The 14,569-nt window shown below is 53.8% G+C and overlaps 1 pseudogene; it reads right to left on the bottom strand.

Annotated features, from left to right (window-relative positions):
• Positions 1-11,969: 11,969 nt before the first annotated feature.
• Positions 11,970-13,982, bottom strand: LOC126634991 (zinc finger protein 3-like; annotated as a pseudogene).
• Between the last annotated feature and the right edge of the window lie 587 nt (positions 13,983-14,569).

Here is a 14,569-nt window from a genome sequence, read left to right as displayed (position 1 = left end):
CCCCTGAAGCCCCTTCCCAGTTCCCACAGCTCTCCCAATTTCTCCTTTCCCTTGACCCTGGGACCACCCTAACCCCCAAATCTCTGGGTCTCCCCAGTTCCCCACTCCTGGCTTATCCTGCAGGGCAGTCCTGGGGTGTCCCAGGGACCCCCTGAACTCCCCATTCCTGTACACCAGATCCCCCCTGCACCCCCTTATCCGGGACCAGGACCCCCCTGCACCCCCTTTCCTGGTCATCCCACCTCTCCCAGACTCCACACTCCCTTTTCCTTGACCTTGGGACTCCCTGGACCCCCAGTCCTGGGCATCAGGACCCCCGTGCACCTCTTTCCAGCACTGGGACTCTCTTTCACCCCTTCCTCAGCTCCAGGACCCCCTGCAACAACCTCTTTTCCGGCCCTCCCAGTTCCCAGGCACCCCCTCGATCCCCATTCCTGTCTTTCCCAGACTCCTGAATCCCCCTTTTTTTTTGCTTATGTTGATGTTGTTTTTGAACACCGGGGGACCCCCTGAACCCCGTTTTCTGGACCCCACGACCCTCCCTTTCCCCGACACCGGTGACCCCCGTGCAGAGGCTCTCCCTGGACCCCCCATCCCACCTCTCCCTATCCCTGCCCTCCCCTTTCCTTGGCCCTGGGATCCCCTCTAACTCCCCTTTCCCAGCACTGTGCCCCCCGGCAGCCCCAAGATTCACCCCAAAACACCAAGATTCACCCCAAAAAAGCACTCTCAGGGTTCCCCCCTCTCCGATATCCCCACTTTGGGGAGCCGCGGCGGGGGTAGGGGGGGATTGGGGAACTCTGGCAGTGTTGGGGACAATCAAAGAGTTCCTGACACGTGGCCGGGGCCTTTGTTCGGCCCGCCGGGAATCGACAACAAACCTCAGTCCCGGGGTCCCCCTGGCCGGGGATCAAGCGATAGGGACACGAAGGGACCCCCATGGGGAATTCGTCTCATTCACTCTCTCCCACCCTTTTCCGTCGCCCACCCCTCCCCCCACCATCAACCCCGGCTTCCTCCCCTCCTTCCCCTCGGTCGGTTCGGGAGGGACCCATCCCCTCTCTCGCTCTCTTTGGGGGTCCAACCCCCCCCTTTCTCCTTCCCCTCTCCCTTTTTTCCATCCATTCCCCCCCCAAACCCAAACTTACCGGGCGAGCTCCTCGCTCGTGGAACGGAAAGTGGGAAGGAGGAGCGGAGGAGGAGCGGAGGAGGAGCGGAGGAGGGGCGGGAGGAGGAAGAGGAGGAGGAAGAGGAGGAGGAAGAGGAGGAGGGAGAGGAGGAGCATCTTCCCCCTCAATCCCTCACGTTGCCGAGGACGGAGGGGAGAGCTCCTTTCAGATACTTTGGGGGAAGGGCCTCTGGGGTGGTTTCGGGGGGCGGGGGGGATGTTTGGAGCTCCGAAGCTGAGCCGCAAATGCCCCTCGGGAGAACCTTAGGGGGACTCCTGGAGGGGGTTTTTTTACGGGGGGAGGGGGATCCCGGTGTGGGTTCCCGGCAGAGCCCCGGGGATTGGGCGGGGGGATGCGGGGACTCCCCCGCGGTGGGGGTTGGTGTTCCATGGTCAGCCCGGTCCCGGCAGGGGAGGGGAACGCGATGACACCCTTTTTTAGGGACCCCGGAGTGGGGGAAGCAGAGAGAGGTCACAGCAGAGCTGAGGGACCCCCCCGGCTGTCGCAGAGCGTGGAGAGGGTGAGCAGAGAGGGGTGTGGGGGGACTGGGGACCCCCGGACCCTGAAACAGGGGGCTCTGAGAGGGTGATGGCCAAAAAGGCACCAAAAAAAAGGTCCAAAAGTTAACAAGGGTTCAGCTGGTAGAGCTTCTCCTGTTTGCTCTCCCTGCTCTGCTGGAAGAATAAATCAGGTAAATGAGACATTGCAATGGGATACAGAAGGCCCAGAGCCCAGACTTTGCAGGCTTGAAGGATTCAGGTCACCTAATGGGGGAGTTCTCTGAGCAATTCATCATTCCAGGGCTTTTTCAGCATCAAGAGGGGACTACCCAAGATTCCCGGGATCTCCAGCAGCCCAGAAAAGGCAGAACCCCAGAGAGGGGGGACCCCCCAAAACACAGGAGACCTACCAGCAGACTGAACATGGTGAGTGACCCCCAGAACCCTCAAAAGTTGGGGAGTTCCTTTGTTGCTCCAGATGTCCTTTGTGTTCTGTGAGGTTCCAAAACATTTTGGGGTTCCTTTTGTTCCTTGAGGTTCCCAAAATGCTTCGAGGTTCCTCTTATTACACCAGGTTCCAAAATGCCAAAAAGAACTGGGTAGACCTGCGGACCAAAAAGAACCGGACAGACCCAAGGGCCAAAAAGAACCAGACGAACCTGAAGGCCAAAATGATCCGGAAAGACGTGAGGGCCATTAAGAAGCAGGTAGATCTGAGGGCCAAAAAGAACCAGACAGACCTGAGGGCCAAAAACTACCAGGTAGACCTGAGGGCAAAAAAAGAACCGGGTAGAGCTGAGGACCAAAAAGAAGCAGACAAACCTGGTCTCTGTGATGTCACCCCAGCCTTGTGAAGTCACCAGTGTCCCCCATGCTGTCACAGATGTCCCCGTTAACGTCACTGGTGTCTCTGTGGTGTCATCACTGTCCCCTGTGATGTCAACAATGTCCCCAATGATGTCCTGCTGTCTCTGTGATGTCACCACTGTGCCGAACTGTGGCACCTGGTCCCCGTCATGTCACCGATGCCAGTGATGTCCCTGTGAAGTCACAGCTGTCCTTTTGCTGTCAACAGTCACCTGTGGTGTCAATGATCCCCAGTGATGTCACTCATCTACCTGTGATGTCACCACTGTCCACTGTGATGTCAGCAATGACCCTGATGATGTCACTGGTGTCACTGTGATGTCATTCCTGTCATTATGAAGTCACTGAAATCCCCTGTGATGTCACCAATGTCCCTGTGACATTATGGCTTCCCATTATTGTCACCAGTCCCTTGTGATGTCACCAATGTCCCCGATGATGTCACTGGTGTCTCTGTGATGTCACCCCTGTCATTGTGAAGTCACCAATGTCCCCTGTGATGTCAGCAATCTCCCTGTGACATCACGGCTTTTCTTTTTGTCGCCAGTCCCCTGTGATGTCACTATTCCTCAATGGTGTAACCTCTGTTCCTGTGATGTCACCACTGTCCCCAGTGACTTCAGCAATGTCCCCAATGATGTCACTTGTGTCTCTATAATGTCAACCCTGTGCTTGTGAAGTCACCAGTGTCCCCCTGACATCACAGCTGTCCCTTTATTGTCAGCAGTCCCTTGTGATGTTACCCACGTCCCTGTGATGGCACCACTGTCCACTGTGATGTCAACAATGACCCAGATGATGTCACTGGTGTCACTGTGATTTCACCCCTGTCCTTGTGAAGTCAGTGAAGTCCCCTGTGATGTCACCAATGTCCCTGTTGACAACAAAGGGACAGCTGCGATGTCACAGGGACATCAGTGACATCACAAGGACATGACAGGGATATGGTGTCACATCTTGGCACAGTGGTGACATCACAGAGACAGCAGTGATGGGGACATTGTTGACATCACAGGGGACAGTGATGTCACCACAGACACCAGTGATATTAACGGGGACATCTCTGGTATCACAGGGGACACCGATGACTTCACAAGGCCAGGGGTGACATCACAGACACCAGTGACATTATCGGTGTCAGTGGTGACATCACAGGGGATAGTGGTGACATCTCAGGGACATTGGTGACATCACTGGGGTCATCAGTGACTTCACAAAGACAGGGGTGACATCACAGAGACACCAGTGACATCACCGGGTACATGGGTGACATCACTGGGGGCCAGTGACATCACATGGGACTGTTGACAACAAAGGAACAGCCATGATGTCACGGGGACATCAGTGACATCACAGGGAACTTCAGTGACTTCACAAGGACAGGGATGACATCAAAGTGACACCAGTGACATCATCTGGGACATCGCCAGTGACATCACAGGGACATCAGTAACATCACTGGGGACATTGGTGACTTCACAAGGAAAAGGGTGACTTTACTTAGAGAGCAGTGACATCATTGGGTACATTGGTGACACCACAGGGGACAGTGGTGACATCACAGATACAGAAATGACATCACTGGGGACCAGTGATGTCACAGGGGATTGTTGACAATAAAAGGACAGCTGTGATGTCACAGCAACATCACAGAGGACTTCAGTGACTCCACAAGGACAAGGGTGACATCACAGAGACACCAGTGACAATGTCAGGGACATCTGTGACATCAGAGGGGACAGGGCTGACATCACAGGAAAGTCAGTGACATCATTGGGGATCAGTGACATCACAGGGGAGTGTTGACAGCAAGGGGACAGTCGTGATGGCACAAAGCCATCGGTGACATCACAGAGGTCCGGTGACATCACAGGGACATCAGGGACATCATTGGAGACCAGTGACATCATAGGGGACTGTTTACAGCAATGGGAAAACTGTGATATCACAGGGACATTGGTGACATCACAGGGGACAGTGGTGACATCACAGAGGGTGGAGGTGAACACAAAGAGACACCAGTGATATCATTGGGGACATTGGTGACATCCCAGGGGACTGGTGACAAGAAAGGGAGTTCTGTGATGTCACAGGGACATCACTGACATCAAAGGCATCTGGTGACATCAGAGACATCAGTGACATCATGGGGATATAATGCCACTGCTGGGGACAGTGGTGACATCACAGAGACATCAGTGACATCGCTGGTGTCCAGTGACCTCACAGGGGACTGCTGATAACAAAGGGACAACTGTGATGTCACAGGGCTATCGGTGACATCACAGGGGACAGTGGTGACTTCACAGAGACAGTAGGGACATCACTGGGTACCAGTGACATCAGAGTGACAACAGAGGGACAGCAGTGACATCACAGGGACATTGGTCACATCACAGGGACATGGTGGCACTGCTGGGGACAGTGGTGATATCCCTGGGATAGTAGTGACATCATTGTTGACCAGTGACATCACAGGGGAGTTCTTACAGCAATGGGAAAGCTGTGATGTCACAGGACATCAGTGACATCATAGGGACATTTGTGACATCATGGGGACATGGTGCTACAGGGGACAGTGGTGACATCATAGAGGAACCTGTGAAATCATAGGCAACTGTTGTCAACAAATGGAAAGCTGTGATGTCACAGGGACATCAGGGACATCATAGGGACATAGGTGACATCACGAGGAACATGGTGCTACCGTTGGGGACAGAGGTGACATCACAGAGACAGCAATAATGTCATTGGGGACCAGAAATATCACTGGGGACTGGTGACAACAAAGGGAAAGCCGTGATGTCACAGGGACATCAATGACATCACAGGGGACCTGGATAACAACACAGAGACACCAATGTTATCATCGGGGACTTTGGTGACATCACAAGGGACAGTGGTGACTGCTGCCATTGTTCCAGCTCTTGGACTGGCTGGCTACTGAGCAAAGTGGGACTATTTTGAAATTTCTATGGGAAGACTGTCCAACTTCATTGCATCTTTCTCCCACTATGGACAGATTCCCATTCCAAAGCAAAAATCTTTTGACTTTCCTGAGCTCGGGGTAGACAGAAAAAGGCATTTTCTAAAGTTAACACTGTGAATCAAATCAAATTCTCTTTCAATTTTGTTAGAAGTGTATAGGGATTTGCTACCATGGGGTATAAGGTTTTAGGTATCTCATTTACTCCGCTTAAATCCTGAACTAGTCTGTACATTCCACTTGGTTTCTTAACTGGGAGAATTGGGGTGTTGAAGTCTGATTCACACTCTATTACAAGTCCCAACTTCAAAAAGTTTTCCCTTATTGGTTCAATTCCTTTTCTGCCTCCAAATATCAATGGATATTGTTTCCTGTCTACTGGCTTTGCTCCTGGTAATAATTCTATCTGAGTAGGAGTTGCCTTTTTTGATTTACTGGGTACATCTGTAGCCCATCCCAAGGAATAGACTCCATCTAAAATTTGACTGATATTTTGATTGTTTTGCTCTGGCTTTATGCAGCTGAGGACCAAACTCAGGGCTGCTATTAGACGTTCTTTGTTTACCAGAAATTCAAGTTTATCTTTTTCAAACTCAATCACAGCTCTCAGGTTTTCCAACAAATCTCTCCCCAACAGAGGCTTTGGGGAATTAGGCAGATCTAAAAATGGATGAATTCCCATTGTTTTCCAACTTTGTACTGGAGGGGTTTCAGAAAGAAAGCTTTTTCTGATTGGCCTGTTACTCCCACGACTTGAACAAAGTTATAACTTTTAGGCACTAGTTCTTGGTTTAGAACCAAAAATGTGGCTCCAGTGTGGATCAGAAAGTCTAATTCTTTTTCACCTTCCCCTTGCTCCATTTTAACCAGTGGGTCTGCCAGGGAATGACTCACTGGTCCCCCTCATTCCCTGGTCTGATGAGTGATGACAGCTCCTCCTGGGTTCCCATTTGCCAATGTGGGGCAATCCCGTTTCCAGTGTCCCTCCTGCATGCAATGGGCACATTGATTTCCTCCCACTCTTGCTTGTTGAAAAGGTGAGCCCTCTCTTCCTCGCATTGCCTGCCCTCTGCCACCACCCCTAATATTTGAATTCAGAATTAAAGCAGCAACCACAACCTTTGTAAGTTTTCTATCTTGTCTTTCCTCCCTGTTGTTGTGCACTTTCCAGGCTTCATTCATTAACACCTTGTAACAGGGTGAGTTCGAAAGGATGTCGAGATTGAAAACCAAGATACTGCTGAAAGATCAACTATAAACCCAGTATTTATTACAGAAAGTGGCCATGTAAACAGGAACCCTAGAGACAGGAAAGGAGGGGAGTGAACTGAGCCCTCAGTGAAACCCCCACTCACACAGGCGTGTTTTACGAGGTTGTCTTACCCACCCCAGGAGAACCAGAATTCCCCACAGCAGAGGCTGCATCCTCGGAGGGTCAGCAGGCTCACAAAGATAGCGGCGTCCCCACAGAAGGCAACGTTGTCCTTCATGTGAAGCTTGAGAGCCCCCAGCACAAGCCACCTGTATTTTTATCCACTTACCTGGGGACGTCTCCCTGGGCCGGTGTGGCAGCACCGCCCAGCCAGAGGCCCTCAGTCCCTCCCCCGTTCTGTGAGTGCCCCCCTTCAGCCATGCGGGAGAACGTGGGGATTCCCCTCACACTTGCGCTGTTTCACTCAAGGGCTCTGATCTATTTGGGTCTGGGGGCTTTACTTCATCCTCTCCTCTTCAGTTTCTCCTTTAAATGTCCTCTACAGACAACCAGCCGATCACAGAGCACCAATTAAAACAGTTTCTACAAGAAACTCTCTCTCAAAGGACGAAGCTCCCGTTTATCAGTGAACGTGGCAGGCAAAGAACAAAACTTTTGCAGGTGGCTGGGCCAAACACAGACCAAAAAATATCAACAATCCCTGATACACCTGCCCTGATTTCTGTGTTGAAGATGCTTCTTCAGCCCTTCTCTGGAGCTGCAGGGGCAGTGCCTGTGTGCAGAGCTGGAGGGAAGAGACTCCCAGCACAGCAGCACAGCCAGGGACAAGGGCACTTGTTCTTTCCACATCTCAGCTTTCGGAAAGGTTGGGGAAGGTTGGGAAAGGTGTTAACAGGGTGGTTTTGCGTGAGGTGTTAAACATGGGAGTGGGTCTCTCTTCACAATTCCCAAGAGAAGAGATGGCAGAAAGCTGCCCTGCAGGTTGTATTTGAAGGAAGAGGAAAAGAGACCGAGGGGAAGGGGTTTCTTTCCTGGAGGGCAGGGCTGTCATTCGCTTGCAGGAGCCCCGCGCTGGAATTGTCAGTCCGACTGCCAAATTGGAATCTGGACAAAGATTCCAGCCAGACAAAAGGTGGCAGGACAGAAAACTCTTGCTGCCCATGGAGTGCCCAGGGTGGCCCACCAACTGCACCTGAAACCCGAAGGTTACAGGCTTTCTTTCCTGGGGAAAGGCCGTGAATTCACAAAGAGTCCCATGGCAGATGGGTGGGGCTGCACTGTGGGGGTGTGGGGTGTTGGTTCTTTGGTTTCCAGGGGCTATTCCAGGATGGAGAGGATGGGCTGAGACATCATAAAGGGGCACATGGGTGGGGCTGCATTCTGACCTTGTGAGGTGTTGGTTCTTTGGTTGCCAAGGTCTATTCCAGAATGGAGAGGATAGGCTGTGACATCACAAAAGAGCCTCAAGCACATGGGCTGATTTAGTGGGTGGACCTTGGCTGGATTTCAAACACCCACTAAAAGCTACCACCTCCCCTCCCTCTGCAACTCCACAGAGGAGAGAAAAAAAACATCTGAGGATTCCTGAGTAGAGAAAAGGGTGGGGAGAAAGTTGCTTCCTAAGAGACAAAACAGACTCAAAGTAAGGATAGTACTTAAATTTATTACTGACAGGATAAAAGCTAAAGAGTGAGAAATAAAACAGTCTGAAGAACACCTCCCCCATCCCTCCTTCCTTCTCAGCTCTTCCTCCTTCCCCCAGCGGTGCAGGGGGACGGGAATGGGGGTTACAGTCAGTTGTTGTTTCTGTCACTGCTCAGGGAGAGGAGTTGGATCCTTCCCTGCTACCCTGGGGTCCCTCCCATGGGAGACAGTCCTGGATGGACCTCTGCAGTGAGTCCATCCGTCGGGCAGCAGCTCTTCCCACCCTGCTGTCCCGTGGGTCCCTCCTCCATGGGGTCAGTCCTTCAGGGATGAGCTGACCCGGCGTGGGTCCCCACAGGGCCCACGAGTCCTGCCCGGGAAAAACCTGCTCCAGCCTGGGCTTCCCTCTGCACGGACTGCAGGTCCCTGCCAGGACCTGCTCCATCCTGGGCCTGCCCCGGGGTCACAGCCTCCTTCCTGCATCCCCTGCTCCAGAGTGGGAGCCTCCAGGGGCTGCAGGGGGGTCTCTCTACCCCAATGCTCCCCCAGGGTCTGTGGGACCTCAGCTCCATCGCCTGGAGCACCTCCTGCCCCTCCTTCTGCACCACCCTTGGGGTCTGCATTGCTGTTCCCACATTCCCACTCCACTCTTCCCTGGCTGCAATTCCTTCTGGCCCTAAATCTGTTATCCCAGAGCTGTTCCTGTTGCTCCTGATGGGCTCAGCCTTGGCCAGCGGCAGCAAGTCTATCCTGGAGCAGCTGGCATTGGCTCCACGGGGCAGGGGAAGCTTCTGGCAGCTTCCAACAGAAGCTACCCCTGGAACCCCCCCCACTACCAAAACCCACCCACAGAAACCCCTGACACCCAGTGACTTCCACTTGCCCCAGGATGGTCCCAGTTCCCATCAGTGTGATCCCAGTCACTCCCAGTTACTCCCAGTTGCCTCCAGCATGCACACTCTCACTCCCAGTTACTCCCAGTTGCCTCCAGCATGATCCCAGTTGCTCCAAGAATGTTCCCAGTTGGTTTCCAGCACGGCCCCACTGGCTCCCAGTTTCCCCCTGTGTAGTTCAAGTCGCTCCCAGTTTGATCCTGGTCCCTTACAGTCACTCCCACTATGATCCCAGTATGGTGCTGGTCACTCCCACTATGATCCCAGTCACTCCCAGACACTCCCAATAGGATCCCAGTTGTCCCGAACTGGGTCTCAGTTGCTCCAAGCCCCACACCAGGATGGTTCCTTTCTCTCTCAGGGACTCCCAGTCTCAGTCCAGTATGACCCCAGGCACTGTCAGTCCCTGCCTGGACGATGCCATTTGCCCCCTGCATGGTCCCAGTTGCTCCCAGTATGATCCCAATATGAGTCCAGTCACCTCCAGTATGATCTCAGGAATTTCCAAACACTTCCAGTAAGTGGTCAGTTTGATCCCACTCATCCCCAGTATGGTTGCAGTCCCTCCCACACACTCCCAGTACTATTGCAGTCACTCCCAGTAAGACCCCAGTGGGACACCAGTAGGAGCCCAGCTGCTCCCAGTATGATCCCAGTTGCTCCCAGCATGGTTCCAGTTGTTCCCCTTCACCCCTACTATGGTTCCAGTCAGTCCCAGTATGATCCCAGTCAATTCCAGCCACTCTCACTATATCCCAGTTGCCTCCAGCTTGCTCCCAGTCAGTCCCAGTATGATCCCAGTCTTTCTTAGTAGGATCAAAGTTACCCCCTGCATGGTCCCAGGTGCTCCCAGTCACCCCACTGTAGTTCCATTCCTTCCCAGTATGACTCCAGTATGATCCCAGTGACACCCTCTATGGTGGCAGTCACAGCCAGGATGAACCCAGACATTCCCTGTCACTCCCAGTATAAAGCCATTTGCCTCCAGCACAGTCCCACTTGCTCCCACTCACCCACTACAGTTCCAGTCCCTCCCAGTAGGATCCCTGTCACTCCCAGTCTCTCGCAGTTGACATCAGCCTGCTCCCAGTCAGTCCCAGTATGATCCCAGTCACTCCTGGTCTCTCCCAGTATATCCCAGTTGCCCCCAGTGTGGTCCCACTCACTCCCAGTTGCTCCCAGTAGCTTCCAGCATGATCCCAGTTGCTCAGCCACTCTCAGTCATCCACTGTGTGGTCCTAGTCACTCCCAGTATGATTCCAGTCACCTCCAGTATATTCCAGTTGAGCCAACATGGTCCCAGCTGCCCTCAGAATGCTCCCAGTCACTCCCAGTACGACCCCAGCCACCTTCACTGTGAGCTCAGTTGCACCGAAGATGGTTCCAGTTGTGCCCAGCATGGTCTTAGTTGCTCCCAGTGGGATCCTAAGAGCTCCCAGTTGCCCCTAGCATAGAACCAGTTGCTCCCAGTATGATCCTAATCTGATCCCAGTATGATCCCAGTATGAGTTCAGTCACCTCCACTATGATCCCAGGAACTTCCAGACACTTCCAGTACAAAGCCAGTTTGATCCCACTCATCCCCAGTATGGCTGCAGTCCCTCTCACACACTCCCAGTAATATTGCAGTCACTCCCAGTATGATCCCAGTACGATCCCAACAGCGGCCCAGGTGCTCCCAGTATGATCCCAGTTGCCCCAGTTCTGGTTATTGTGGGACAGCTTCCCAGTTCTCCCCAGTCCCGGTTATTGGGGGGCACTGGGGGGTTAATTGGAGGATCCCAATGGGGTGGAGTCGAGTTTGGGGAGTCAGAACCGGCCCTGGGGTTGATCGGGAATGGGGACCCCCCTGTGTTCCCCCCCGTGTCACCCCACTCTGGGGGGGTTTTGGGAAGGCACTTGCCCTTCAATAGGTACCCAGCTCACCCCAAAAGGCACTGGGACCCCTAAACCTCCCAACAGCCCCTCATGGACCCCCAAACACACTCAGAGCCCACCCAGGAGCCCACCCAACCCCTTTTCTGGGGGGGCTTCTCTGGGCACTGGTGGTGCTGGGAGCCCCCGGCTGAGGGCGAGGAGCTCTCGGGTGAGCGGGGGTGAAGGGAGGTCAGTGGGAAAAGGGGGTTAGAGGGGATAAAAAGGGTGGTGGGACCCCAAACTGAGTGGGAAGGGAGTGGGACCCCCCAAAAGTGGAGGGGGGCAGGGCAGTGAGGTTTGGGGGATGATGGGGAATGGGTAGGAGAGGTGAGAAGAGTGGGGAAAGGGCAAGGTGGGACGCCCAAACTGACCATGAGGGTCCTGAGAAGTGGGAGGATAATGTAGAAGGAGGAGAGAGAGGGGGGAAAAAGTGGGGTTTGGGACCCCTAAACTGATCTGGGAGGGGCTGGAGATTGAGGACCATGGAAAAGTGGAAAGAAAAGGGAGAAGGGCGGAAAAAGGCGGGGGGTCTGGTGGGTCAGACAGTCCCATGGGGGTCTTTGGGCACAGAAGGTTGGGAAAGGGGGGCGCCCCCCTAAACTCCCAACTGACTGTGGGGTGCTGGGGCTGCTGCATCTAATCTCAGCCTTGGGTTATGCTAACAGGTTCAGCTGAGAGGAATTACAGAGGTGGGACTGAACCAGAGCTTTAATGATGACAAGTCCAATCTATTGATAGAAATGAATTATTTAGGGTTACAAATGATCAGACAAAAGATCATCATCAGAATTATTTACTGCACAATAGAAACACTAAAACTACCAGTAGTACAGCATAAGATAGGACAGCGCTCTACACTAAAACAATTGTTGAAGCAATTCTACTCAAGCTGGCACCAAAGCAAGAATTATGAACTAGAGAGGGATGGAACTCCCCCAGACCAACGCTCGTGGGGAGATCTCTGCTCTCAACCTCCAGAACTGACCTTGGGGGGTCCCCAGCCAAGGCAGGAATCTCCACACACCCCCAAGAAGGGTTCTGTTGGCACAACCTGCCCCTGGCGAAGGGGACTGGCCCTTTGTGGTAGAAAGGGATGGACTGACAGTCACTGGACTCCAGGGGTTGCCTCACCATCAGGGGGGTCATTCGGGGTGGGAGCAGCAGCCGAAGCTCTTCCCACAGTCGGGGCACTCGTGGGGCTTCTCTTACTGGTGGGTCCGTTGGTGTTTGGTCAAGGTAGAGCTGTGGGTGAAGCTCTTCCCACACTCCCCACACTTGTAGAGCCTCTCCCCGGTGTGGATGCGCCGGTGGGTGATGAGGTGGGAGTTCAGCTTGAAGCCCTTCCCGCAGTCGGTGCAGCAGAAGGGCCTCTCCTCTTTGTGTATCCGCTCATGCCTGAGGAGATTGGAGCTGTTCTAAACCTCTTCCCACATTCCAAGCACTTGTAGGGCCATTCCCCACTGTGGATGAGCTGGTGCTTGCGGAGTGTGGAGCTGTCACTGAAGCTCTTCCCACACTCCCCACACTTGTAGGGCCTCTCCCTGGTGTGGATGCGCCGGTGGCCAACGAGGTGGGAGTTGCGTTTGAAGCCCTTCCCGCAGTCGGTGCAGCGGAAGGGCCTCTCCCCTGTGTGTGTCTGCTCGTGCTCGAGGAGATGTGATCTGGTCTGAAACCTCTTCCCACATTCCCTACACGTGTAGGGCCGTGCCCCAGTGTGGATGTGCTGGTGTCGGATCAGGCTGGAGCTCTTTCTGAAGCTCTTCCCACATTCCAAGCACCTGAAGGACTTCTCCCTGCTGGGAGGCTGCTCAACAGATGCACCACAAGACAGGGCCAAAGGGGCACTGACTTCCTCCTCACCTGCCTGGGGAGCCCGCAGCATCTTCCTCTTCCTTGCAGCCTCCTCCTCCATCCACCCAAGTTTTGGGAAGGACAAATTCTGCTGGCAGGAAACAAGGGCTGAGCGCGTTGGCTTGGGGGTTCCTCCTGCCCAAGTCCATCTCTAGAACTCACCAGGCATCCTCTGAGCATAAAAACCTCCAAAGCATGACGATTCAGCACAGAAAAACCCAAACCACCGAGATTCAGGCAAAAACCCCTCAGAAATAGCAAGAAGACCCCCCCGCCCAAACTGCAAAAAGTTGAGATTCAGCTGAAATATACTCCAAATTATGAAGATTAGCCCAAAATAAATCTCTGCCAGGAGTTCCCCCTCTCTGGTCTCTCCCCTCTGGGGTTCAGAGGGTCTCCCCTCTCTGGGATGTTGGGGGTCCCAATGGTCCCTTCTCCTCTGACTCTCACCTTCAGGGTGCCACCTTCTCAGACATTCCCCCTCTCCAGGTTCTCCACCTTGTTGTCCCAGGGGTCCCCTCTCTCCAGGTTTCCCCTTCTCTGCTCCCCCCGTTTCAGGCTCCCGGGGCTCCTCCCTCTCCGTGCTCCCCCCTCCAGCCTGCCGGGGGTCCCCCAGCTCCGGCATCGCCCGCTCCGCCCTCCACCCTCGGCAGCTCCCAAACACAGAGATGGCACTTGTTCCTCTGCAGGGACTCCAGGGCAGCAGGGTGACTCCTGCACCATGGATGGAATGGCACAGGATCCCCTGGGTCCCCAGGCTGGATCAGCACTCGGGGATACAAACTGACCTCGGGCTCAGGATGCAGCTGCGAGCACAGATTGCCCTGCAAAGTCTGCAGGGAGTCAGTCGAGCTCTGGAGAGCAGATTGTGCCCCAGGGATGGGACTGCAGAGGGGCCCTCAGGTCCCCAGGATGAAGTAGCAACCAGCAATAGACACAAAAGGACCCCCGAGGATTTCGGGGGGATTGTCCTGCAGGGAGGGGACAGTGTCACCCCACGAGGGCGGGGCTGGCAAGTGGGAGGCTGCTTTCTGGGGCAGGTGGTAACATTTTTGGCGTCATGGACAAGGATCCTTTGGATGTGGTGCAGTAATCGGTGTAGTCCAAAATTGATACCAAGTGAAACAGTGACCGTCCCCTCATTGTGAAATTATAGTGATAATTCTTCTCCCCTCAGTGAGATCTGGGCACATCAGACCTGTTGAAAGGTTCTCTGGTGCAGCCTGGACCTGTTGAAAGGTTTTCCAGGAGAGAATCAAGCTGACCCTCCACCCTCCAAGGGTTAAGGGGGAGAAAGACATTGACCTGAGCTGGGTTAATGACTGAGTCAAAAGGAATGACACTCCAGGGGGACTTATGTGGGGATTATTCCCTCTTGATATCTGTCCTTGGTTTAGAACTGCTTCTTGTAGGTGCTGTTTTAGGGGTTGTCCTTAGAACAACAGGAAAGATGGGCTATTCAGAAATCTACAGGTGAGGGGATAAGATCTTTACAAGAGTCAGTGAAGGCATTACAGGAGCAATTAGAA

The sequence above is a fragment of the Myiozetetes cayanensis genome, unplaced genomic scaffold (assembly GCF_022539395.1).
Source record: "Myiozetetes cayanensis isolate MyiCay16 unplaced genomic scaffold, myiCay2020 scf1026, whole genome shotgun sequence".
Taxonomy (NCBI): domain Eukaryota; kingdom Metazoa; phylum Chordata; class Aves; order Passeriformes; family Tyrannidae; genus Myiozetetes; species Myiozetetes cayanensis.
Note: the sequence above shows the minus strand (reverse complement) of the source record. Positions and strands in the feature narration are given on the sequence as shown.